Source organism: Nuphar pumila, chromosome 17, assembly GCF_984573655.1.
Source record: "Nuphar pumila chromosome 17, dmNupPumi1.hap1.1, whole genome shotgun sequence".
Classification (NCBI taxonomy): Eukaryota; Viridiplantae; Streptophyta; class Magnoliopsida; order Nymphaeales; family Nymphaeaceae; genus Nuphar; species Nuphar pumila.
In genome coordinates, this window is record NC_143265.1 from 40,206,768 (window position 1) to 40,234,506 (window position 27,739).

The following is a 27,739-nucleotide window of genomic DNA, read 5'->3' on the forward strand; positions in this document are numbered from 1 at the left end:
CTTTTTGAGCAGCACGAACTTGTGAAACGTGTTGGCAATACATTGATGATGTTCTTTGTCCTGGACTCGTCTAGACTTTTGAACCATGGAACAAACTTGCCTATTTAATGCCAAACCATTCATAAGTTAAACTGTAGAAAGAGAAGAAGAAAAAGGAAGAAAGAACAGAGGGTCCATGTCTGAGGTTCCTCTGAATGTTTGGAGGACAGTGTTGTGTCATGGGTCAGAGAGGTGTTGCAGGAGGTTCTTGTAGGCGCGTTTGCCAGATATACATTGTGTTGAATGACAAAATACCGAAGAATGTTAACATAGCCATTCTCCCTAAAAAAAAGGGTGACCATTAGAGCATCTCCACTGAAATCAACCCTGTGACATCCGCAGGTTCTCATGAAGTCAACAGCCACTTGGGAAGTTACAACATGGTTGAGACGATTTCCAGTTACCAGTTGTTGCATACTCAAGTTTCTTCTTAAAGGGATCGCTCACCTTTAGTCCAGTAGATCTGGACTCAAGTGATGTTAGTTGAGTCTACTGACCAGTTGGCAATATAACCAAGCCTGGGAAGAAGAAGAAGAAGAAGAAATCTACCGTTGGCCATCTCCTTCTCCTTAGCTTCCAGGGTCAGCGCAAATTTTGGTGGATTGAAAATTCCTCCAGGGTAGCCAACCTCATTTGGTGGTAATTAAACTGTACTTCTTACAGATGGGATCCTGGTTCACACAACCAGGTTGCCATCTTTTGATCTCCACACAGTAAAAAAGGATGAATTCAATCATGAACAACGTTGACGAAGATTCAAAGTACTCGGATTCTCCTGCATCATACCACTTGGGTGCATTGATGATTCCGGCCTTTGTCAACACCTCCGGCTGCTCAGACTACACGAACTACTTCAAGTTTTCTTGGTTGGCCCAATGGATCGAACTCATTGTGTCCAGGCAGGCTGCAACAATTTATAAAAAAGAATTCCGATTCTCCAATCTTGACTGTTGTAAAACTTTTCTACAAGAGTTAACTTAATGTTAAATAGAAATAGCATAAATCTAACGAATGTTTAAAGACCTAATGTTTAATAGAACTTAATGTTTAACATAATCTAACTACTCATACATGCTGTGAGGAGGATTCATCTTTAAAGACGAGAAGCATTGACCTAAAGTTTAATAGAAATAACATAAAGTTATGCGGTTGTGGCAGCTGATGTGTGTGGCACGCTGGCACCATATGTAAACTGACAGAGATATATAGGTCAATGGCGTATATATACATAGATGGATATGGATGGAAAACATTGGCTGTGTTATGGAAACCATGAACAAAAACAAAGCAAACCACCACAAGAAATAAACAAGAGATTTATGTGGTTCGGCACTCACGCCTATGCTCATGAGTGAAGAGAAGCGAAAAATCCACTAGAAAGATATGAGGAGATATACAATGGCGAGATAGAGGATTCTCAAAACTCTAATCCCCAATACAAACTCTTATAGTGTAGACACATCAATTTTGATCCATTTGGATCTTGGGTAAATTGGATCTCGGATGTAATTTCTCAAACATGTTATTTCAGGTCCAAAATAGAGAAAAATAAACTTACAACGTGAATTTAAATCACAAAAGGATATTTTTGACATTTTTATCAAAAAAAAAATCTAGAATAGCTTACCTTTCAAATAAAACAATTTGCATCGAAATGGATGCTTTGGAAGATTTCATTACAAAAATAATAAAGTCTGGTTAAGGTTGACCTTGATTTTCAACTCAGCCCCACTTATAGCAGATTTTTGACCTACCAAATTATGTTTTTAGGTCTTGAGATTAAAACAATAGAGGTAGATAAATGTGCTATCTATCAAATAATTTAAAAATCACTTTAATGTCAATTATATTTTGGAAGATATGATGAAAATGGTAAAATATGTTTTAAACATTCCATTTCATACCTCCTTTCACCTAAGAAAATATGCCTTGAAGCAAACCAACTTGCTTAAATCATGTATTCTCGAGTTTAGGCCTTCCAAAATGTTTGAATAAGTCTAGTAATCATTTCAAATTGATTTCTTAGGGTAAGACATGCAATCCTAGCGTTTTGTTCAAAGTCGTCCATCTAGATGGATCTCGGATACATAAAAAATGTATCTGGATCCGCTTAAAAACTATAAATAGAGAGGCATCCCCCTAGTTTGAGCATCTAGAGTTCATTTGTATCTATGCCCTCACTCTGCTCGAGTCTCTACAAGGCCTAACCTAGCCGACCTAGCCAAGCCTAGGACCCAAATCTCTTGTCTCACCTATTTTTGGAGACTGTGCTTAGCTGAAGTGTCGCTCGTGCTTCCCCACACTCATCGACGTAGAAAGGGCTACCTAAACTTGAGGTGAGGTTCAGTTTGTTTTAATCTTTATTTTATTTATTTGATACATTTTTCCTAAGTTTTGATACTTCTAACATTCGTATATTGTTTGTGTTGTCTTTTTTCTGAGTTTTGGTGGCTCACACCCCCAAACTCATTTTCTTCTATTTCTCGCATACAAGGTATGAATCTTTGCAACATTGTCGCTTAAAAAAAAACTGATGATGCGTAAATTATACGTAATTATAATATACTTTTAGGGCATAAACGCATCATTTATAGGTTTAAAACCCACACTTAGATGCATATAGAAGTCATTGAGCTACGGTTCGAACTTCGTTTGAATCAGACTTAAAACGAGAGAGATATTGCATTTTTAGTGAAACGGGTCGGACCTCGGGGCAAAATTGGGCAAAACGGATCTAATTGGCCCATCTGGGCCTTGGATTTGGGCCAAAATGCACCATATCCAACCCATCCCAATCCCAAACTTGAGTTTTCAAAAGATTTGCTAAAAACCCCTTCAGAAATGGCGCCTAGCCATTACTTTGTTTTTAATCTTTGTTTTGGAAATTTTCAAAATTTAAGCTTTTTCTATAAAATCGAGTTTTAAAAACCCTAATCGTGTCTTTGCATTGGAAGTTGTGCCCAAGCAGCCCGATTCTGGAACCTCCATTCTCTCTCCCAGCCACCACGCATCCCCTTTCCTTCTTCTCATCGATTTTGCTAGGATTTCCTTGCAAACTCGTTGATATCGCCCCTTCTTTCTTCCATTTTCTGCTCTTCTCTTGTTCCATATCTTCCCCTTCTTCGCATGCGTGTTGTACTGACGCTCCATGTTGTTGTTTGCAGGTAAAGCAGCTGTGGAATGTGTCATTCCTCCTTGAGTTGTTGTCTGCCCCAAGTTGGATTAGTCGGCCCTACCTCCATCCGGCCTTCTTCGCCATTTTCCAGCACACCATTTGTCGGAGCATCTCCAACCTGCGCCTCCAGCAAGCTGCAGCAAAGTGAACGCAGAAACAGCATCAACGAGGGATCTCTTGGCGCAGCTTCAAGGCAAATTCCGCTCACCCACGACCCCTCCACTCGTCGGACGGCCAGAATTAGGTTGATAAGTTAGAAACAGATCTGCAGGTGTATTTACAATGCGAAGTGCAGGTGCACATGTGATGAAAAGACAGAATTACCCCTGGCGATCTGGAGAAGACTTAGCAAGCTATTTCAGTTGATTTTCATTTTTAGATTGTCATTTAAATTAGAATTGTAATGTTAACATAGTTGTAAACATTTGTGATATTAATAAATTGAAGTTTTAGATATAATGTGAATGTTAATTGTTCCCTGTGGATTTGACCCGTACTCGCCACATTCGTGGAAAGTCGGTTTATTATTACTTTATGGCCGATTTTCCAAAACATTTCAATGATGAAATAATGTTTAAAATAAGCACTTACAAAATACACATCAAGTTTTTGGCGCCGATGCCGGGGAACGACGATTATATTCTGTTATTTCTGAGATTTCAGTTTATTAATATATGTTTAGTTAGTTGTTTTTATTTGTTTTAGTCAGTAGGAATTAACATAGTTAGCAGATATAGGATTCGCATGTTGTTTCCTATGATTCACTGAATTTCATGATTCAAGGTGCGATTAGGCAGGTGAGTTTAGAGAACATAGCTTGTGATTTTCTATATTTGCTAAATTTACTGATTTAGATCTAAATTTAGGTTTGCTATTTTCATCGCATAGAGTAATTCTGACATAGTTTAGTTGCTTTATGTGTTAGTTAATTGTTATTTAGGGTGTATCATATGTATATTAGAAATAAATTTGTTATTCATTTTGTGTTTGGTTTTGATTTTTGTTTTGGATTTCATTGTTGTCATGCATGAACATTGTTCCATCTGATGCTTTAATGCATGAGTCTAAGCTACCAGACATAGAGCACGACTTTTAGAGCAGACAATCGATTAGGTCAGCTGAAAACTGAGCATCAGGGTATGCTTAGTGGTGGAGCGTGATCCAGTCAAGAATCAGTTCAAGAGGCCCCGCATATCAGGTGATATCTATCTGTTCTCCTGTCTTGATTTCAAAGTTTTGTTAGTGTGCATCTACACTGTAATTTTATATCTCTGTATGCCACTAGGGACAGTGTCATTCAAACATGGGGGGTGGTTCAATAGATACACACTATTTTGTTCTATTTATCATGTTTCGGTAACTAAAACTCATAAATTAGGCGTTTCAAATTTTTTTTTAGCATATATGAATGTTTTTGACATAATCTGACATGTTAGAAATTTTTAGAAGCCCCATGAGGAAAATTTTTTCTGAACAAAGCTAAAAAGAGTGAGTATTTATGTGAAGTTCAAAGAAAAGACTGTATTTGAATGTGAAAAGAAAATTTTGAATCACAAAGTATAAGTAAGCACAGTCTGAAATAAGCTACTAAGTAAATAAAAAATATTAGAAAAAGCTCGAGCTCAAAAGAAAAGAGTCTGCGTTAGGTTGTTTGGATGATTTCACAATCCCGAGTAAGATGAGTTCAGAAGCTAGTTAAAGCGTTTGAATTCTACCTGAAAAGGAGAATGAAAACTTTGTGAGCCTCGGAAGCTGAGACCAGATACAAGTTGAAGTGTCTGAACCTCATGCCGAAAGGGTAAATGAAGTCACTTTTGTGCCTAGTTAACGCCTTCGACATACAGATAGTGGTATAAGAAGGCATTAACATTGCACAGGGTACAAAAGCAGACCACACGCAAGCTATCGAATGAAAAGAAAAGAAAAGAATTGAAAAAATGGAACATTTAAAAATTTAATGAAAAAGAAAATGAGAGCTTAAATGAAAAGAAAAAGTCATTACTTAGAAGTAGAGTGAAAGACTGTGCAGAAAAATACACAAGTGATGAAAAATGAACAATAGCATGATAATACATGATTTTCTAAGAAACAATCATAGATAAATGCGATTTTTAGAAGAGTGAAAGAAAAAATTTTACCGTGGAGGCATAAAATCTCTAATTATGTTCTGAGAAGTGAAAAATTACATGAAATGTTTGCTAAATTTGGTTTTTGGAATTGCCTAGCCTTTTAAAAAGAAAATTTTGAAGTTCTGCATGATTTCTGATGTTTGTGGGTAGCATCTCTGCAAACCATCACGAGACCTCGCTCATCCACTGGGGTAACCCAGGGGTTTAAAGGGCTTGTTGCATGTGCTAAATGCAACCGTGATTTCTACGAAAGTGAGTTAGTTGTTTAATAAGTTGCATTTTATTCGGGTAGTCTGTATCTTTATTGCAAAGATAGGGTGTATTGCTAGGGACTAGCAATTATTCTAGCATGGGGGTATTTGATGATGCGTAAATTACATGTAATTATAATATACTTTTAGGATATAAATGCATCATTTATAGGTTTAGAACCCACACTTAGATGCATATAGAGGTCATTGAGCTACGGTTCGAATTTCGTTCGGATCGAACTTAAAACGAGAGAGATATTGCATTTTTAGTGAAACGGGTGAGACCTCGGGGCAAAATTGGGCAAAACGGATCTAATTGGCCCATATGGGCCTTGGATCTGGGCCAAAACGCACCATATCCAACCCAGCCCAATTCCAAACTCGATTTTTCAAAAGATTTGCTAAAAACCTCTTCAGAAATGGCGCCTAGCCATTACTTTGTTTTTAATCTTTGTTTTGGAAATTTCCAAAATTTGAGCTTTTTCTATAAAATCGAGTTTTAAAAACCTAATTGTGACTTTGCCTTGGGAGTTGTTCCCAAGCAGCCCGATTCTGGAACCTCCATTCTCTCTCCCAGACACCACGCATCCCCTTTCCTTCTTCTCATCAGTTTTGCTAGGATTTCCTTGCAAACTCGTTGATATCGCCCCTTTTTTCTTCCATTTTCTGCTCTTCTCTTGTTCCATATCTTCCCCTTCTTCGCATGCTTGTTGTACTGACGCTCCATGTTGTTGTTTGCAGGTAAAGCAACTGTGGAATGCACCATTCCTCCTTGAGGTGTTGTTTGCCCCAAGTTGGATTAGTCGGCCCTACCTCCATCCGACCTTCTTCGCCATTTTCCAGCACGCCATTTGTCGGAGCATCTCCAACCTGCACCTTCCAGCAAGCTGCAGCAAAGTGAACGCAGGAACAACATCAACGAGGGATCTCTTGGCGCAGCTTCAAGGCAAATTTCGCTCACCCACGACCCCTCCACTCGTCGGATGGCCAGAATTAGGTTGATAAGTTAGAAACAGATCTACAGGTGTATTTACAATGCGAAGTGCAGGTGCATATGTGATGAAAAGACAGAATTACCCCTGGCAATCTGGAAAAGACTTAGCAAGCTATTTCAGTTGATTTTCATTTTTAGATTGTCATTTAAATTAGAATTGTAATGTTAATATAGTTGTAAACATTTATGATATTAATAAATTGAAGTTTTAAATATAATGCGAATGTATCATGTTTCCTGTGGATTCAACCCGTACTCGCCACATTCGTGGAAAGTCAGTTTATTATTACTTGATGGGCGATTTTCCAAAACATTTCAACGATGAAATAATGTTTAAAATAAGCACTTACAAAATACACATCAATAACGATTGAAGGTTCCTGGATTGGTTGATCCCTGCTGATTGGAGGATAAAAAATACTTTACCTTGAAGAATGATCCCCACACTCTCTCAAAGTTTGGATCCGATTTCAGATCCATTTCAAAGAAAAACATCTTTTAGTGAAAAACTCCTTATTCTTATTTTTCAAAATATGAAAGGGATCCACAAAATGACGATTATGGTGAAACCGTTCATTTAACTCCAAGATCTGAGTTTAGTAAAAAATGACATTAAATTCTCTATTTTTGTGATTTTTGGATATTGGATCCATTATCATACTTTTTTGTATTCTGTTTTGTCACATTATCAGATTGATAGTCATATCTCTCTGTTTGTAAGTCATTTTTGACGTTCTTAGGGTCGTTGGAAAGTAGATGAGCATGACTACGTTTCATATGTTTGGCTTGTCTTTAGATTTTGTATTTGTAGCATTTGAAAATAAGCATTAACAGTAAGAAACAATCATTTTAGTGACTATTCCTTCATTGAAAATACCTATTATTTTATATGCATCTCAGCGACCCAGTATCAAAAACTTGCATTTTTTGGCTCATTAAAAAGATGAGATTCATATCTAAGTCTTTCTAGTTTTGATCCAGAGCTAAAAAAACCCTCTTAGTTTTTCAGATTCAAAATCGGGTTACAATATTTTTCATCTACAGTAAAATAGTCAACTAGTCTGCATTCTCGAAGACTTACCTCTTCAACTACTCATCGAATCACTGTGATTTTACTAATGTTGGAAAGATAACATACTCCTCTTTCTCTGTTTCTTTTGTTATTTTTTTGTTTTTCTGGCACAAGTAGCTGGAAAATAGACAGTATCAGTCAGAACAGAGGCAACAATGCTTGTTAAACACTTGTTTTAGGAATGTTCCTGGGGCTATATCTTAGCACCTGTTTGTCAGCTTTCATCGTGCTATATGCCATTATAAAGATCTTTTTATTTGCTCTCTTTTCTCTATTGAGAGTTTTTTTGAATTCTACCATTTTCAGAGTAAAAAATTAGTATCAACGTTTGCTATTGTTTCTTGACTTTTAAAATTTTTGGGAAAACAACCCTTTTACATATCATATTTGTTTTTCTTTTGGGTTTCGAAGCTCTGGTTCCTAAGACTCGTGTATGCATCTTGATCTTGTGTGTTGTTTGTGGTGTTTGGACTCAGGTAGATCTTTTGGATAAGATCTATATTCGGATCTAAAATTTGTTTCATTTTCATTTTTCTGCATAAAATTATTTTGAATACAAAATCATAGTGTTTTCTCATATATTTATTTCCATTTTTCTTAGATAAAAGATGCTAGGTAGATTGTGTGTTTAATCTCCCTAGCTTTAGTTTACGAAATAACTTAGAAACCACATGTCATCTAGATTTTTTAAGGAAAATATCAAACTCCCAACAAGTTAGAAAATCATTTTGATTGAAAACAATGTATTGCCTATGTTCTCTTTTTTTATCCTCTTTTTTACGACTTTTATTATACAGACTCTAATTTTTTGTGTAGATTTTTAAAACCCTCCAACCTGTTTTATCATTTTGAATCTTCGGATGTCCCCACTAGTATCAGAAGCAATTAGCTTAAGTATAACAGTCAAGGCTTTATTATCTAATTCATTCTACTCATCATCAGACTCTTATTCACCTTTCTAAACAATATTCACTTTAATTTCTAAACAATACCCACTTTAATCTCGTCCGAGTTAGAACAACAAGCATTTGCACTTGTCATAAGCCAAAGCTGATGACGCCATCAAACTTCTCAATATCATACTTCGTTATTGACATTTGAGTTTGAACAATAATTATCTGCACTTGTCATAAGCTAAAGCTGATGACGCCATCAAACTTCTTAATATCATACTTTGTTATTGACATCCTAGAAGCTCCAATCAATGAAATTGCTATGATACCAATTTGTTATGAAACTATAAACAAACACAAAGCAAACCAAAAGATTAATAAAGAACAAAACAAGAGAAGATACAACTCGATAGTTAGACTTTCGTCTATAGGCGAAGGAGTGAAAATTCACTAGCAAGATGTGAGGAGATACAATGGTGAGATATAGAGCTCTCAAAACCCTAATCCCAATACATTAAAAAGCTCCCATACACAACTTCAAAAGAGGCGACAATATAAACGAGGAAGGACACAAACCTTAGCTGGTACAAAAAAAATTACAAAAACTGGACAGGTTTATACTCTCCACAATCACCACAAACCTTATTAAAAATTCACATTCTACCATCTCCAAATTCTTTTTAGATTGGGTCATGGAATCATGAAATTTTGAAACATTCTTTTTTATATATATGAGAAGGAGGATGGTCCACCCACTTGTCCTCCTCTTCATCCATATGTAGATATATTTTTGGCAAATATGACCATACAAATGTGATCTCATGGTTGAAAACCTATAATTTGTCTCTTAGATCAAACGTTTTTGACATGTAGGTAGCATTTTAAAATGATCTAAACATCAATGGTTATGAAATTTTCAAAACTTTTTATATTATAAAATCCTATCTGCACGTAAAAAAAGTTTGATCTAAGAGTCTAGTTATAGGTTTTCAACCATGATGATAGATTTGCCAAAACACACATATCTATGCATATATTTTGAAAGGGAGGATATGGTGCACGCAAATTTATGTGTGAGCATGGAATGCACTCAAACTTTCACCAAATATTTTTATTTTTTAAATTTTAATCATATAGATGTGTTGTGTACATTGTTGAATTAGTATGGACCGGCTTTTGAATCACCCAGTTTCAACATGTAAGTTTTCTTATATGTTCGACAAAATTTTAAATTTATAATATTATAAAATCACATTTTTTATTGAGAAAACACAAACGAAGGGCCAATCCTAGCAAATGGAACATGTCAAACATCAACCCTTTTCTATATATATATATATATATATATATAACAATAATATTTTTCTGAACAGCAACATCAATCCTATGTAATATTTTCCTTTTTTTTGGCACATCTAACCCTTGAGATGTGATCGACATATTAGGTTTAGTAGAATCTAACCTTTAGATCACATTTTTTTGATGTATATGTCAGATCTTATGAGGGTTGAAAAATCAACAGCCTACCAAACACCAAATTTTATGTCTAAAAACTATGATTCAAGGGTTGATTCCTACTATTTTGATCATGTTGCATATATCTATGAGGTCGGATTTGGGCAAGACAACCTCTCCCTATGAGTTCTAACAAAGGGGTTCCTTAACCAGGAGGGTAAAAAATGTTATCATATGTATATATATAGAATAATGGGTAGCTGCTAAATGATATGTGTTAAATGGGTTTTTTCTGCTCTACCGGTATTTTTTTTTAGTTTGACCCCATAAATGTGCTGAGCATGGTCAATTTACAAGGAATCCACACCTGGATCATGTGTTTTTGATGAAAAAAATGATATTTGGAGCCTAGAAAATTTACAAAAAATTTGAACCGTTGAATTTTCGAACCTTATAAAAACCTAACCATGTGTCGGAATCAAACACTTCAAGAGTTGATTCCTATAAAATCAAGTAGATCGATCACACTTGTATTGCTAGAATTTAAAAATAAAATGAAAAACCTAAAAAACTCATTTAGCATATTTCATTTAGCACGTACACATACACACACACACACACACACACACACACACACACACACACATATATATATATATATATGGTCAACAGAATATGAGAACTATCATGTTAACTAGGCATCTCTGATAAAAAATTTGTAAATATAACCATGCATATGTGTTCATCATGGTGAATTTGCTAGGAATCGAATGTTGTATCGTGTATTATTTATGATAAAATATGATTTTTTGATGATTGAATATTTATAAAAATTCTAAACAGTTGGTTTTCAAACATTGAAATCTCTTGATATATTAACTTTAAAAAATATCATCACATTAATTTAAACTAATCTACTATAGAAAAATCTCATTTTTACAACTGTTAGGCCAAAAAATCGACCTGTCTCTCCCAACCCTATTTCCTCGTAAATAGTTTCAGAATTTTTACACTAATAATCATAAAAACGCAAATTTTTCAATGAAAAAAATAGTGAAAAGTATGCTAAGCACCACAGTATATGTACATAAATATTAACTATAATTTCTAACTAAAAAATTGCAATAAAATAAATAACTATTACATGTATTTCTAAGAAATTATGATTTCTTTTTGACAAAATTGATAGCACGCATCCCATGGTATTTATTTGTCTTTAATTTCAGTAATTCAACTACTTTAAGGGATGAATCAATTTCTTCTAGGAGAAATCAGAATCAACCCCTTTTATCAAATCCAACTTGAATTCTTACAAAAAAATCCTCTTTTAATCAATAGTTTGAATCAGGTTAAAAAACCCGATCTTGGTAAAAATAATTTTAAGAGTTTTCTTTCAAAAACCCTATCTATCATATTTTTCGGCAGCCCTACACCAAACTCATATATGGGGGTCATGGTACAGGGTTTGTACTTATAAAAATTGGAAGAACTCATGCCTATGAGTTTCAATTTATGTATAGAGAATATAACCCCTACCACTTTTGCGAAAATACCTCTTTCAATTGTGAAAATGAACTCTACCAACGAACCGACCGTCTGCTTTGTATGGTGGCTGCATCGAGACGATCTACTCGCTCTACCCACGTACCTAGGTTTATCTCTTGATTGCACAAGAGGAAACCCACAAGCAAAGAAGGAGAAAATAGGAAAAAGTAAGAAGAGGAGAGAAGAAAAACTAGAGAGCTAAAAATCTAAGAGAGGCAAAACTAGCACATTGTTTGGGTATCTTTTACATCTTAAATTTTCATGCATTCTTTTCATAAAGAATAGTTTTGGATCCACAATATCCATACCATGCACTCATGCCACATGAGCTTTATCCAGCTCAAACATGCATATTATCTCATGCATCATCTAATTGGGTGATCTCCTCATTCGAATACAACAGTGTACCCATCATGTGCCAATATGTGTAAATATGTGTCATTCATCATATGCATCATGACAAAATTTAAATTTTGCATTCAATATGATTTTCACAAAAGATTGCACCAGCGCACTACCTCAATAGGTCCACATGTTGCTTAGAAATACGCCATAAAGTCTATCTAGTTTACTTCTTGGACCATCATATACATTCAAATTAAAAACAATTCACAAGACTGTTAATGCAGAAATTTACCTGACATTAAAAAATATGTCAAAATCATAAAGAATAATTTAAGCTCTAAGATTTTAACTGAAGGTGCTTACATATGTTACATGCATACAAGCAAAAATCCAGATATTAACTCATTACAAAACATGGAGTAAAATTTTTGCAACACATACTAATTTCTGATCACAGAACAGACTTGTTCAATTCTATCTCTTAAAAAAAATAGTTATAAATCATCCAGGAAGAATTAAATATTATGATTTTTACCTATAAAATTTCAGAAAGAAAAATCTCGAAACACATGTTTTTGTCGCTTGATTGAATGTGTTTTTGAGAATTATAGATTATGTACTATCTAAAATGAATTTTTGTTTTCAAATCATGAAGAGTCTAATTGTAAGATTTTAACTATGTATTTTTTTATATATGGACTTACACACTTTAAAATTTCAGCAATAGACCCTGAGTATTTTGGGAAATATGATTTTTACAAAATACTCTATCTCTGCAGACTCACAGTCAAGACGAAATGTTTGTACCAACTTGCAGAAGACATATCTTTCAATCTACAACTCATCTGAGTCTGGGATTTGGTTTGGAACTACTTACACATATATTTAACATCCTTGCCAAATTACAGAATTTATGGGTTTGTGGTTTGGTTGAACCAGGTTTATCTTTATGACTGTTCATATCAAAATACCAAAGAACAAAATATTTTTCAAGAACCAACCAAGAAACTTCAAGATTCTAAAAAAGAACTTCAAGAAAACCATCCAACAATTTTTAAATCTATCAATAACACATCAAATTCATTCATAAAAATATTCAACATGTTGTAAATACAAAAATTCAACTCCTATAATGAATATAAAACCCAAAATCAATTATTTTTCAAACAAATACGATCGACTAATATGACCAGTCACCGAAAAAATCATGAATAAGAAAACTTACCTATGCAACGATGGCCTCTACAAGGGTTGGTCGGTCCTCCTTCTCCCTTGCTCTTTCTCACTCTCTCTCCCAACATTGGTCTCTTCGTCTCTCAAAAAACATGAGTAGAAAAAGTGAGGAGACAACCTCTTTAAATAGAGGTTGGAGTTTCCTACTTCTATCCAACTTCCTAGGTGATCCCCCCCCCCCCCCTCTCTTGGAGTTCTCAACAAGATCAAACACCTAATTCTGGTTTACCTCTTCTCACCTAACACACCTATAAATTTTGGACTTCTTAAGTGGTCCCACGCATGGACTATGGATCCTCTTCATTTGGGTTTATGATCTTATATAGGGTCCACTCCTAGGATCCAACATATATTAACTCTTTTATTAAACAAATAAAGATTAATTATAATGAGCCTACACCTATGAATCATTCGATATAAAAGTATTCACCTAAAAATCTTATTAATTAATTTTTTGGGGTTTTAGAAAATATTTGGTATTACATTAGGTGATAATGTTTAGGACATGAGGGAATGCATGGACTAGGGTTGGTCTGCTAGAGAGGCCGTTTCACAGTCTGGAGATGGTGGATCTATCCAACAGGTAGGTTGGGTTCTCAGTAGGGAGCAATTTTGACATACAGGTTCTGAAAATGGGCAAAAGTTTAACTAAGGTTAATATTAGGGGTTGGAGACCACTTACAAGTCTGCAGCAGGTTGAGAAAGTATCACACATGTTCTAGAGTGTTGGTGCTTGATCTACACTAAGAAAATACTGACTGAATTGCCAGGATCCAGAAGAGCTTGGGCTCTTCAAAAGGGATGACTGGCCAACCTATGAAGGTGTGGTCCTCACGTGAACTAGGGGATAAAGAGGAAGAGAGGGATCAACAAAACCACGACTAGGGATCCTCACCACGAAAACCTCTAAAGAGGACAAGAGAGAGACGTAAAAGAAAGAAGGACATTCAGGGAGAGAGATGCATAAAGAGAGGGACTTCTTAGGAGAGAGAGTGTGTCAACTTCAATTCATAATGTCATAATCCATAATAGGGGATCCCAAGTCTCTATTTATAGCATTTGGTCTCGGTCTCGGTCTCGGTCCAGCTTTAATCCAAATAGTAAATCTAATCCATTTACCCCATACACCCTTTAACTGCCAAAATAATAATTAAAAATTATGAAACCTACCTAAAAGCAACAATAGTAAAATGATAATAATACCCTAGTTGTACTAACTCTAACAAAATATAAAGTAAAAGAGAGAGAAACAAAATAGAAAGTAGGAGAGGGGGGCCTAGATCCCTATTTAGGAAAGTGGGGGATGTCTCATCCCTTTCCTATCTTTTTTTTTTCTCCTTTATAAAGGGTACCTCCCCATATTGGCCCCACCTTGTTGACTTGTTGGCTTCTCTTTTCTTTCTTTGTCTCATCTTCCCTCCATATGCTAAGTGACATCTTAAATAAGAAAAGTTTATTTTCCTGTAGGGATCTCTCCATGTGTTATGACCCAAAATTCAAAAGATAATCTAGATCGAGTGCCTAGGATCCAAACGCTATCTAGCCTCATGAAGTCGACCAACATTGTGTGGGTCACATGTTGATAATGTGGCAGTTGTTGTGGTAGCTAATATGGCTTCTCTAATTAAGGAAATGCTAATTGTTCAGAGATAGAGGAGAAACCAAACACATGGTGTTATCAAGAAGCAAGGCAATTAGCAGAGGGGGCTCCACATGAGGAGGCATGAATATAGAGAATCCCAGAAGATGTCCCCCATTCAAAAAGATGATTAGATAGCTTTAAGTAAGAGTTTTTAATTAATTAGTGTGGAGTCCTTAGATAGGTGGGAGTCATAGCATAGATGGGTTTTTAATTTAATTAAGTATTGAATAATTAGGACTCAACTCAAGCTCTCTCTATATAAGGAGGTTTGGGGTAGCTCATTTGCATTATTGAATAAGATTGAAAGTTCTCACATCTCTCTCTATCCATTCATCTCTCTCTCTAACGTCTATCTCTCTCTTCTCACTCTCACTCTCACCTCTCTCACGGCCTTTGGTCCTTCTTAGACCCTTTTGAATATCAGATCTACGAGGGTTGGATGAACAACCCTTCTTCAAAGCTTGAGCTCCCCCAATACCCGGACTGTGCATTTTGCTTTTACGATGAGTTGAATGGTCTCTGCATTGCAAATCATGTGTTCGAGTTCCAAAATGTGTGGAACCTCATACCAGCCTGCAACAGACCTCCCAAGTACCTTTACCAACCTTCCTTATCCTTAGTCTAGCTTTTGTTAGCTTTCTAGGTCCCGAAACCCCAAATTGCATCATGTCAAGTGCCTAAAATTTTTGAATTCACTAAATTGATAAACCCTGATTACCAACAGCCTCTCTTTGAGTTTATGTCTTATCTCAAACCCTCACACATGTCCCTAGGTGTTACTAAAAGCCCTCAACCAAAGCCTCTCAATTCTACACCCAAAACACTTACCGGATCCAAACCATACTTACTCGATTTAGCCAATTTGCTTGTTTCTCCCGTTTTGCCAATCCACAACCATGAGAAGCCTCAGACCTCTTTCCCACCATGTCCAATAGGGTGCATCACCCCCAACACGTGTACCCATGATCGTATGATCTAATAATCTCATGTTTGATCTCCTTGAGTCCATCAGGATTAAATTGCAATATTCATCCATTGGAAATTCGAACCTACCTTTTGAGTCTTCTTCTGAACCATCAACTTTGAAAATTTTGGAGGGCCATAACAAGTGGTATAAGAGTGAACGCATCCAAATGGAGCCCCCACCCTCCAATCTTAATAAGATGGAAGAAATTTGCAACCTTGCAGAATAAGCTCGAGCAATTGCCGAACAAACGCAAGTTAAACTTTTTTGACAATGGCAAACAAGCATGGAATAAGGAAACCGCTTAAAGTGCATAGAGTGGTCGATTGCTAACCTCGTAGGTCACATCGAGGCCATCCCACTCAACATATTGGGGCAGCCAGGCCACCAGAGCTTTGTATTTGTTGGTGGGCACATGAAAGGACCAAATGACTCGATTCTCAGGGAGTTGCCTCACAATTTCATGCAAGGAATGGGTAAGAAATCTTGTTTTGAAGTAACTTTTTTTGTTGGTGAGAACGTGCGTGAGTTGGTTTTCAAACTCAAGCACTTTTTCACATGTCACAACATGCCTCTCAAGGCACATACTGTCGAAGCAGTTGCTCGCCTTGAATGTGACGCTCTTTGATGGTACAAATGGTTGGATCTCATACACGGTAAGCCTTCTTGGGAGCACTTTGTTGAGCATATTATGGAGAAATTTGGGCCTAAAATATTGGTGAATCACTATATGGAGCTCAAAAATCTTAAGCAATGGGACAACTTGGGTGAGGACCAAGCATAATTTAAGAATCTTTGAACACTTTTGCCCCAAGTGAATGATGAGACCTTGCTTGGGTCTTACATTGGTGGGCTACGTGAGGATCTTTCTATTGAGGTCCTAGCTACAATCGTGAGAAGTTCAGAGGAGGCATACAAGGTGACCAAGTTCCATGAAGAAAAGCAACTCTAACTCTAAGTGATATGGAAGCCGAATCGGCCAACCGATCCCCACAATCACTCTCTAGATGAACCATCTGAACTAGAGCTAGCTAATGGGATACGTCAACCGCTAAAATGCAGTGGATAATGAGTGCATAGTGTGATGAATGCCTTTAGAAAGGCTTGTGCCTCAACTGAAACGAGAAGTGATTCAAAGGCAACACATGAAAGCGTTGTTATATCTTTCAAATGGTAGAATTAGACTCCAAAAAAGATGATTTGTAACACTCCGAGATTTTTAACCTTTGGAAAATGCGTAAAAAATATTTTTTTTTTAATAAACAGCAGAAACGATTTCAACTTTGGTTTAAAACATCGGGTGGGTTACATTCTAAGAACCACAGTATAATTTAAAGCATAATTTAAATCAAACATGCATTTATACAATCCTTTACAAAAAGTCCAGATAGTTAAACATTTAGGATTAAAAATCCTAAAGTATTCCTGGGATTTTGGAAATCTGGATTCTTTAATGCCACTTCTGTCCAATATTCACTACTATGTAGAGTTCTCTATACTTGAACCTATATTTCTCATAAAACGGGGTCAGGCTTATGACAACCTGGTAAGTAAATATCAATTTCAAGTAATGTAAAATATTAAAACATATTCAGAAATCATGGTTTAACTCTACTTATGCATTTCAAATTTAGACTATATGAAATACATAATTTCAACAAATGCTAACTCATGTATTCAGTATGATGCAAATAATCACTCACTCATGCATTTAACACAAATAAGAATTCATGCATTTAATGACAATAACATTGTCCACCTTTTTACAAGTATTATTCAAATATTAGGGCTTTTGTTTTGATATTTAGTAACCCTGCGGGTATTCACAAGCCACTAGTCATCCTACAATTGAGACCATCTGAGGGTTTATTATGCCATGTGTATTTTAATTACCCCAAATGACTAGTGTACATATCCCAAGGAGAACGGTTTTCAACTAAAAGAATTGCCCCAAAGGCCACTAAAACATTGCTTCGAATGCATCCTGAAACTTTTATAGAAGTTGGGGTGATCACTTACCTTGATCTCCAAAACCTACGAGTGACTAAAGATCCATGGGAATCTATCACTCCCCAAAATATTTTTACGTCACTCGAGACTTATACCACCTGCTCTCTCCAAGGTAAGCCACAACTATATTATGCTAGGTTTTTCTATTAAGTTTTTCAACTCATTCAATATTACTATGTATATAGAGGCACTTCTCCTATGAAGGCAAAAACTCACTTTAAATTTATGTGTAAGCATAATTTATTTAACAACTTGTACATAAGAAAAATTTTAGTACAATGATATTATTCAACAATAATCACATGCTACACATACATCAACATGTTGTGTAGAGAGAGAAGGGGGTGGGATGCTATTTATACCTCCTAGAGAAGGTGGTGCCCCCCTATAGGGCCCACACCCTCCCCTAGGTGTCAAATTGTTGAGAAGGGAGGGGGTGACTCACCCTCTCCCTTGCCATGTGTCAGCTAGAGAGAGAGGGAGAGTGTCACCCTCTCTCTAAAATTTTGACACGCAGTGAACATGGTTTTGAAAAACCATGTTCTCTCATAGTTTTGAGGACATGGTTTTCTTAAAACCATGTGCTATCCATTAAATAATGTTAAAATAATAATAAAATATTAAATCATATTTTAATACCCAAATTTTATACCTAAATTGCCCTTATTAAGATCTTATATAACTAAAATACCATTTGGTTATAGAAAATTACTATTTTACCCTTTAATAGTTTAGAAATTTACCTAAACTTACCACTAGGATGGCAAATTATTATTTTACTCCTATTAATTTTATTAATTCTCTAAAAATACCCCTGACATAAAAATTACCTTTTTACTCCTATATAGTTGGAAAATTTACCTAAATATGCCATTAGAGTGGTAAATTACTATTTTATCCTTGAAATTTTAATTATTTATGAATATGTCCCTAAATTGTGGACTTTGAAAAGCTCTCTGTTAGGATCCATCAGAAGTTCGAATATGAGTTCAGATCAGTGTTTGGATCCAATAATTAATCAAATCAGGATTTTTAGACTTCAAATTATATCTAAGTTGGTTCAGAATTCATAAAGACTTGATTTTTTAGAATTTATTAAACATTAAAATCTTTTGGATGTTACAGGATCTGCTAGACGAGGATGTGACTTACCATAGTGTAACCTACCTTGTACTCTCGATCACCTCTATGCCCAACACTATGTGGATACATGGCTTGCTAGGCACCCAGGAGGTGGTCATGTTTATTGATGTTGGGAGCACCCACAATATCATTCGTCAGGGTGTAGTCTGATTATTCGGGTGCGAAATTAAAAAGCATTTCAGTTTCAACGTGATGGTTGAAAATGGATCACACCTTCAGTGTGTAGAGGTCTTTCTGGATGCATGGTTACAGCTCCAAGGAGCAAAGTTTGTGTTGGACTTGTATGTTCAACTATTCATGTAGTAGATGTTGTTTTAGGTATGCAGTGGCTAGAGATGTTGGGCAAGGTAGTTTGGAACTTCTCAACAATGAAGATGTCATTTCATAGGGATGGAAGGAGGTTGTACTCAATGCCATCATACCTCCAACGACTAAGAAGGTGCAACCGATGAGGGCATTGAAGTTGTCTCGGGGCACCCACTGTGCCTATTTGTTAACCGCCTAAGATGTGGAGCCAAATTTTGCCCTGAATGGCATCAATGTCCCTATTGATTGGGCCGAGTGTCATAGTCGCCAGAGCCTCAAATACTTGATGAGAGATTCACATGTGATACTCTTTGACTTGAGTGGTGTAGCAATTCAGAGGGTCATGGCCTCCACTTTGGGGGCAAAGTAGTGTGAAGCGTGGTGGTCTGTTACGACCCAAAATTCAAAAGATGATCCAAATCCAGTTCTCAAGATCCATATGTCATCTTCAGAGTCTCATGGAGGTCGACCATCACTATGTGAGTGCCAAGATGATGATGTGGCTTCTACAAATAAGAAAAGACTAATTATTTAGAGTCCCAAACAAATAGAGGAGAAGCGAAACACGTAGCGTCACAAAAAAGCAAGGCAATTAGCAGAGGAGGCCCCACATGAGGGGGCGTGAATCCAAAGAGTCCCAGAGGATGTCTCCCCTTCTAGAAGATGATTAGATAGCTTTAAGTAAGAGTCTTTAATTAATTCTTTAATTAATTAGTGTGAAGTTCTTAGATAGGTAGGAGTCTTAGCATAGATGGGTTTTTAATTCAATAAAGTATTGAATAATTATGACTCAACCTCATCTCTCTCTATATAAGGATGTCTGACATATTGAATAATTATTTAATAAGATTGAAAGTTCTCACATCTCTCTATAGTCGTCCCTCTCTCTAACATCTATCTCTCTTTTCTCTCTTTCTCTTTCTCTTTCTCTTTCTCTATTCTCTCTCTCCTCTCTCACAGCCTCTGATCCTGCATATCAGATCTACGAGGAGTCGATGACCAACTCTTCTTCGGAGCCCGAGCTCACCCAACACCCGGACTGTGCATTTTGATTTTTCAATGAACCAAGTGGTGTCTCTATATTGCAAATCATGTGTTCAAGTTTAAAAACATGTGGGACTTCATACTAGTCTGCTACAAACCTCTTAGGTACCTCTACCAACCTTTCTTATCCTTAGTCTAGCTTTCGTTAGCTTCTTATGTCCTAAAACCCAAAACTGCATCTTGTCAAGTGCTTGAAATGCCCGAATTTACTAAATTGATAGATCTTGATTATCAACAACCTCTCCCTGAGTTTAGGTCTTATCCCAGATACTCACACATGTCCTTAGGTGTCCCAAGAACCCTTAGACTAGAGTCTCTCATTTATGGACTGAAACTATACCTGAAACGCTTACCAAATCCAAACTGCACCTACCCGATTTAGTCATTTTGCCATGTTTGTCTCATTTTGCCCAATCTGTGATCACGAGAAGCCTTAGACCTTTTTTCCACCATGTCCAGCAGGGTTCAGCACCCTCGACACGTGTACTCAAGGTCCCACGATCTAAGAATCTCATATTTGATCCTATTGAGTATGTCAGGCTCAAATTGCAATATTCGTTCATTGAAAATTCAGACCTACCTTTCAAGTCTTTTTCTGAACTATCAACTTTGGAAATTCTTGAGGGCAGTAACACCTTGTGTGCCATGTGTCCACCCTGTGTGGCCCATATCTTCCTCTCTTGAATAGAAAGAGGACATATGTCCTTTGACTATTCCACAAGGAGAAGAGCCATGTGAGCATCCATATCACCTTCATGGGCACCACTTTAACTTGGGAAACCCTTTTTGACTAAATGAGGTGGCTTTTAGATCATGAAAAATGGATTTGACATTTTCTATGAATTTTGGGTTGTAACAGCTTGAATGCACACATCACATTTATTATAGTGATCATGTTGTTTGCAAACAAAAATTAATCCTAATTTTCTTATTTTCTTAATGGATCCAAATGCATATGATTCAGTCTAGCATGCCATATTTCAGGAGAGTCAAGCAAGTAAACAAAAGCAGAGGCATTATTATTAATCACATTAAGTGTGAACATGTAATGCCCCAAAATTTTATTGGGAATTTTGAAGATTTTTTTTAAAACACAACGAAATAGTGTAATTGAAAACAGATGCAACTTTGGGAGGGTTATAATAACACAAATACACATACATTGGGTTTAAAGTACTTAATTAAAGGAATTAATGCAAATCAATACCCAATTAAATTCAAAGTTTACAAGTCTTATTCAAATCCAACTTAATAAAAAAACATTCCAAAAAGAAGCTAGATTATCGGAGAAAGAAGAACGATGATGATCCGTCTGATGCCACCGAGCAACCCGCCAACATAGCAGCTTATTCATTATCTGAAAAATGTTAGAGCAGGGGACATTAATCCATAATCCCAGTAGGTTACACCAAAATACATAAACACAGATATAATCCAAATACAAGAGATAAGCACCAACACATTTTCAGATAAATAACTAAATCATGCAACACAACATATCAGGATAAGCATAATTTATATTTTCATAATCAATCATGTATACAATCAAATTTTAAAAACAAATATTTTATAATGAATAAATTCAAGTAAACAAACAATACATCTTAAATCCTATAATCATGCACAGGCTAAAATAATGTCAGTGATTCAATACTTGATGTTTTTTTATTTTTTCTAGCCCTGAAGGGTACACACTCAGGGTTCCTAACTCAAATTCAACCAATCCGATGAGGTGTCTGTTATGCCATGTAATTTATTAGCCTTATTGATTAAAAGAATATACGAACTCCCTTAAGAGTTTCCACTAGAGCAGTCTATGCCGGGAAAATCTCACAGTGGTCCATACGGAATCGATTCATGCTCTGCAAAGATTCAATACATACCACCTAAGTCACACGATAGTCCAGCCCCTACGACCGGTGACTGGGAAACAATGAAGATACCTAGCTCTCCAAAGCAACAGTGGTTGACTGATCAAGTGTATCCCCACCCATAACGCACCAAAATTTTCAACTTAAAAGCATAGAATTTTAACAACAACAACTACACCTTCATCCCAACAAAAAATGGGGTCGGCGATATGAACCAAAAAAGAAAATCATTTCGGGTCTTCCACATGAATCATTCTCCTCCAATCATTTCTATCCAATGCCATGTCCTTGGTGAGGTTCAAAACATTCATATCATTTCTTATCATCTCCATCCAAGTCTTCTTAGGCCTACCCCAACCTCATTTATGATAGAATTTTAAACCTAATTTATTTATTTTAAATAGTACAACGGAAATAGTTTGTGTTTTGAAAAGTCAGACAATTCCAGCGGGTCACAAAAATGAGTTTTATAGTTGAATTAGAAATCAATCACATAATCAAAAGAAATAAATATCATTTCATGCATTGCAAATAGATCAAAGTTTATACAACTTCAAAGGTTTAATAAAATATCCCATAAAGATGAGATATTTGACAGCTGGTTCCAAGATCGAGAACATAGTTAGGGAAGGTTGGATCAAGGCCTCACCGCGCATTGAGCTTTTGCACCGCATCATTGTTCGTCACCTACACCACATGAAATGGGGTCAAAACTCTTGCGAGCCGATAAGCAGACTTAAACATTATGCATTATGATAAGTAATCAAAAGCATCTATCATTATTTCAGTTATGCACTATCAGTATGGTTAGCATGATCATAATCTCAGATATGTAATGACATGTTTACAATCTTGATAACAACATGATCAAAATAGTGAGATATCAATAAGAATCATAAGATCAGAATCTCAGAAATAACATGCTCATAATCTCAATAAATTGCAGCTAACTATGTTAATGAGTTAACAAGGTTAGTATTAAGTTTCGATAAGCTTACTTCTCTGGGTACACAAAGAAAATCTGTCAACGCGTCAGCTCGAGTATATCATGGTATTCCTTATACAAAATTGTATTTTTTCTATAGTACATACTAACTGAATCCCCAACTCAAGCCGCGGCCTCTAAAGGATCGAAAGATGATCGATGCATGGGTACATTCGGATTACAATCTCTATCGTTGTAGTAACTAAGGTCTACCCTCGGTCTAGTGACCTGGACCTCCCTGACTCTGATTGATGGAGGTCTGAGGATGCCTTTCTCTTTAATTTTCAAGTCGGTATGACATATAGACGAAGGTCTGAGGATGTCTTGTTTCTCATTTTTCAAGTTGGTATGACATGTTTAAATCTACATGCGATAATTGTCACTCGAGGTTGTACCATTTATCCTCTCTTAGGTGAACCAATTTGTGAATGGGTGACATGGGCGGCTCATCTTCATTATGGGTAATGTTAGTAATCATGCTCTCCCGTCATATGAGGTGTTAAGGCTCAATAGCCCCATACTTTCCACAGGGTAGTATGTCATAACAAGGACTATGCCCAACCCAAATCATGTGTTTCTCAAACAAGGGCCTTGCCAGTGATGGCGTATATCCATGATTTAATGTGTGGTAGTTAGTACATGTAGTGAGACTTGCTCTCAAGGCATGGGGTCACAGTCCACCCAAGCTCTCATTAGAGCACTAATGCCTTTAGCAGTTAGTTTATTTCATACATAATTAAAGAGGTGCTCATCATGCCTCATTGCATCAATTCATAGTATAACCGTTTAGATATGAATATCATTTCATGTGGGCATCATAGTCATATAGAGACAATTCATGAGAAACATGAACATCGAAATCACTAGCCTTCATGCAATATATGTTACTTATGTAGGTGTATGTCATATGTATTTTCTTCTTCGCCTAATCTTTCATTTTGTAGGAAATAACACACACTATCACATGAGTGTTATATAAATGTGGCACTCGGCATATGATAGACATTAGCATGTTCATATCAATCATAAGTATGCTATTTTAAATCAATGTGCATTTATCACATTCATGAGCGTTAAACTCAAACCAACAAACTGCACAAATATCTGAGTTACTTTGCATAAAAAGTATAACAAAGTCGCATAAAAAATCTGTGAATTGCCTTTTAAACTTGAACATTCAAACTGTGTAAATACCTGAGTTACTTCGCATAAAAAATTCAGAAATATGCATGAAAAAGTTGTGAACCTTCAAATCTCGCAAATAGTTGAGTTACCATGCATAAAAAATTTACTAAATTCACATAAAATTATTACCAACTCCACTTGTCTGGTAGGAGCAGCTAGTGTTGGGACATTGCAGGTTCAAAACCTAATGGTATAGTTGTATAACTGGTAGGGGATCTCCCTAACCCCAGCTTGCCATTAAAAAAAAAAAGCAAGCTTCTAGTGTGTTGCCAATTGCCATATGAACCCTCTCTTTCAGCAGATCAATGGTCTGGATAACATCTCGTGGACCACCACAACCACTCTCTGACTTCATCATGCCAATTTTGCTTTTCTTTTGTTGTTCTTGACAATGGAGGTCTACTAAAAAACGCTGTACAGGTTTGCTGGCGGTTAGGTCCCCTTCCATTAATCAACGCATATATGTAACACACTCAAAAGGCCTTTACAAAAAAATGGGTACTGAAAATGAGGTACAAAGCCTTTTTCTGGATATCTTCAACAACCAAATGCGTTCGTTTTATACATCTAAGTCTCATGAAATGAAAGAAGATGATACAGTTAATAAGGGTTCCATTCGGAACATTTTCTCCAGGGGATTTCCCCAAATCCTTCTCAGACACGGCTTTAAAAATATTTGTGGAATACTCTGGTAGAGGATGATTGTGTGGTTTGTGATTCTTGGATTTTTATTACGTGTGCTTGCTGGATTTAGATTTTAGTTAATCAACAAATCTTGTACAGGGAACATGATGGGTGCTTGAAATGATGCCTATAGGCACATGATTTGCTGGAGAAGATGATGGAGAAAGTGAGACGATCTCGAATTTGAAGGGTTTTTAGATTTAGGAAGGAGATTCTTAACATAGTTAAAGGAAAAATTATGTCACCGTTGTCGGTCTCTGACCATGGTTTACTCAACGAACTATTTAACGGAAGGATGTATTTGTCGTAACAGTTCATAAGATAGAGATGCTTTTGAGAATCGCCATAAGTCAGGGATTAGTTTGCCCTTGGTTGGCTAATATGAAAAAAAACCCTTAATATTAATTGTTCTGTTATTCAAAAAACTACATTGAGTCCATGTAACTAGCACTTTTTTCAAGACATATATACATACCCAAACAAATTTATAGTTACAATCACAGAAAACATGGCAAAAATGTTATTTAAGGAAGAGTAAGACTTGATTTTTGGGCATCATCTACCCCTTTTCTCCTTTTTATATAATTTAGGATAGGATTAGGATTTAGGATTAGAGTTAGGACAAAATGTCATAATTTCATATCTCTCTCTCAAAGGGATTACTCCCCAATGGGTTATTGTCCCGTCTTAGAAACATGGGGATAACTCTTGTGCGATCAAGGGCTGCTCACCTCTTTGTTCAAGGCATGCACACGGATAGCTTCAACTTTTATGTGGATATTTTGTTTAGTCACCTAATTGACAATAGGTCAAACTAAAAAACTTGGAACCAATGTTGTTAGTATCGTTGTGAATCGGTCTGAATTGGCTGATTCATATTATATCAGTCAGAAATCAATACGAAACCAAGTTTATTTGGCTCATTTTGTAATATATTTTTTTTAAAATGGTTTAAAATAGTTGTTAATATTTAATATTTTTGAGAGTCCAGTGTTGTTAAAAGCCCACTTTGAAGCGCGCTTTTTGCGCTTCACTTAAAAAACAGACCCAAATTTGCTCTAAAGCGCAAGAGAAAAGTGCATGCAAATGAGGCGTGTTCTTTTACAAAAGAGTATGCTTCATTGCGCCTTGCGCTTTGACGACCAAGTATGCTTAAGTTTACAGAGGTCAAACTGCTTTGACCGTCTATCGATTTTAGCTTTTCACCCAAAGAAAAAAAAATGCCCTATGTTTAACCTCCAACTCTAATGCCCTATTTTTGCTAGTTCAAGGTGGTGAAGGGTGACTGCAAGAACCAGGTTATGTTTTTTCATTTTTTTCATATTCTTGTTAGTGATTTTAAGCTTATTGTTGGGTTGGGGTTTGAGAAACAAATACTCTCTCTCTCTCTTCCTTCCCAATTCCTCCTTCACCCCTTCCTCCCCTAATCTGACCTTTCTCCTCCGTTCTTCCTCTCACCACGAACGTCGCAGCATCTCCTGCGCTGCGTCCAAATCTACGACCACAGGAAAGAGAGAGCCCCGAGGCATCACCAAGCCCCGCCCTGCAGGAACTTGTCGGAGTCCCGAAAATCCCCCGAACCCAAGCCCTCAATCAGATTTGGGCCTACATCAAGGAGAACAATCTTCAGGTCATTCTTCTCGCTCGCTCCTCCTGCAGCGGGTTAGGGTTCTGCCGTGGGTTCATCTCCGGTGACTCCCCTGGAGATCCGGCTTGTGAGAAAAATAGGGTTTCCTCCAGCAATCCGACGTAGGTCCTACGTCCGCTGCGTCTCTCTCTCTCTGAAGCGTGTTAGCCTGCTGTTGTGGGGTCATCTCCAGCGACTTCCCCTAAGAGCAAGAGAACACAACAATCCTACTGTGTTTCCTCATGCGATCCGATGCAGCTCCTCATCAGTGTTGTGTGTCTCTCTCCCCCTTCTCTTCTGCAGTGGGTTTAGGCTCCTGCTGTGGGGTCATGTCCGGCAACCTTCCCGACAATCAAGTGAGTGGGTTTCATTCGACCATCTGATACAGCTCTCCACCTCCGCTGCCCTGTTTTAGTCTTCATCAGTGTCACCAGACTCAGGTAACCAAGCTAGGGAGTCCTCCAACGAGTGGACCACCGGCTGTAATCGTCCACCACCCCTCAGGCATCAAGTTCTTTGGTGTTTTGGGGGTTCATGACTGTTGAGAGGGTCATCGACAGCAGATCCTCGATCCTTTGGAGATTTGGGGGTTGCATCGTCCTCGCTCACACGGCGTGCTTCAGTCCTAGGTCCACCTCCGATGCAACCGTCCTCCATGCCGTCAGTAGCCAGCCGCTGGTAGCCAGTGACTTTGTTTTTTACACAACTAGCGCCCCTTCTTTAGGTGGATTGGCGGCTCGACTGGACAGACATGCAAAAGGTGGGAAAAGGTCAATTTTGTCATTGTCCTTCATTATTTTTCCAATTAGGTGTTTTGATTATATAACAGTTCATGTTATGGCATTTAATGCTCGTTTCTCTGAGACTCACAGATGCATGATTATTGGCCTATCGGTTCATTTTCCTTTCTCATCGGCTGTCACTGATGCCTCTGTTGTCACTGATTCCATGTGTAGTTCTTGAGGGTGTATGGCTCTCCCTTCTGCTCCACCACTTTCTCGACAGTGCCCCCTCTCTGACGCCTTTGGTGTTGAGGTTGAAAAGGCAGTCCGGATGCTTGATATCTCTCTCCTCATCGTAGCTGCTTCATATAACTATCGATATGGTATCTACCATTTTGGTAGTCTCTACTATCCTATGTGGCTCT

At 36.9% G+C, this 27,739-nt stretch overlaps 1 protein-coding gene and 1 pseudogene across 3 annotated transcripts in view; both read right to left on the reverse strand.

The window, feature by feature from the left end:
* Window positions 1-126: 126 nt before the first annotated feature.
* Window positions 127-27,249, reverse strand: LOC149811907 (chlorophyll a-b binding protein 4, chloroplastic-like; annotated as a pseudogene).
* Window positions 21,434-27,739, reverse strand: part of LOC149811908 (RING/U-box superfamily protein) — a 45,444-nt gene continuing 39,138 nt past the window's right edge. For 2 of the 3 annotated variants that reach the window (XR_016428517.1, XM_089993124.1), the window contains exon 5: window positions 22,624-22,798. The gene's annotated coding sequence lies outside the window, so the exon portion shown is untranslated. Of the gene's footprint in view, window positions 21,598-22,623; window positions 22,799-27,739 lie in introns of those variants that run through there. The other variant, XM_089993125.1, reaches the window with a different exon arrangement.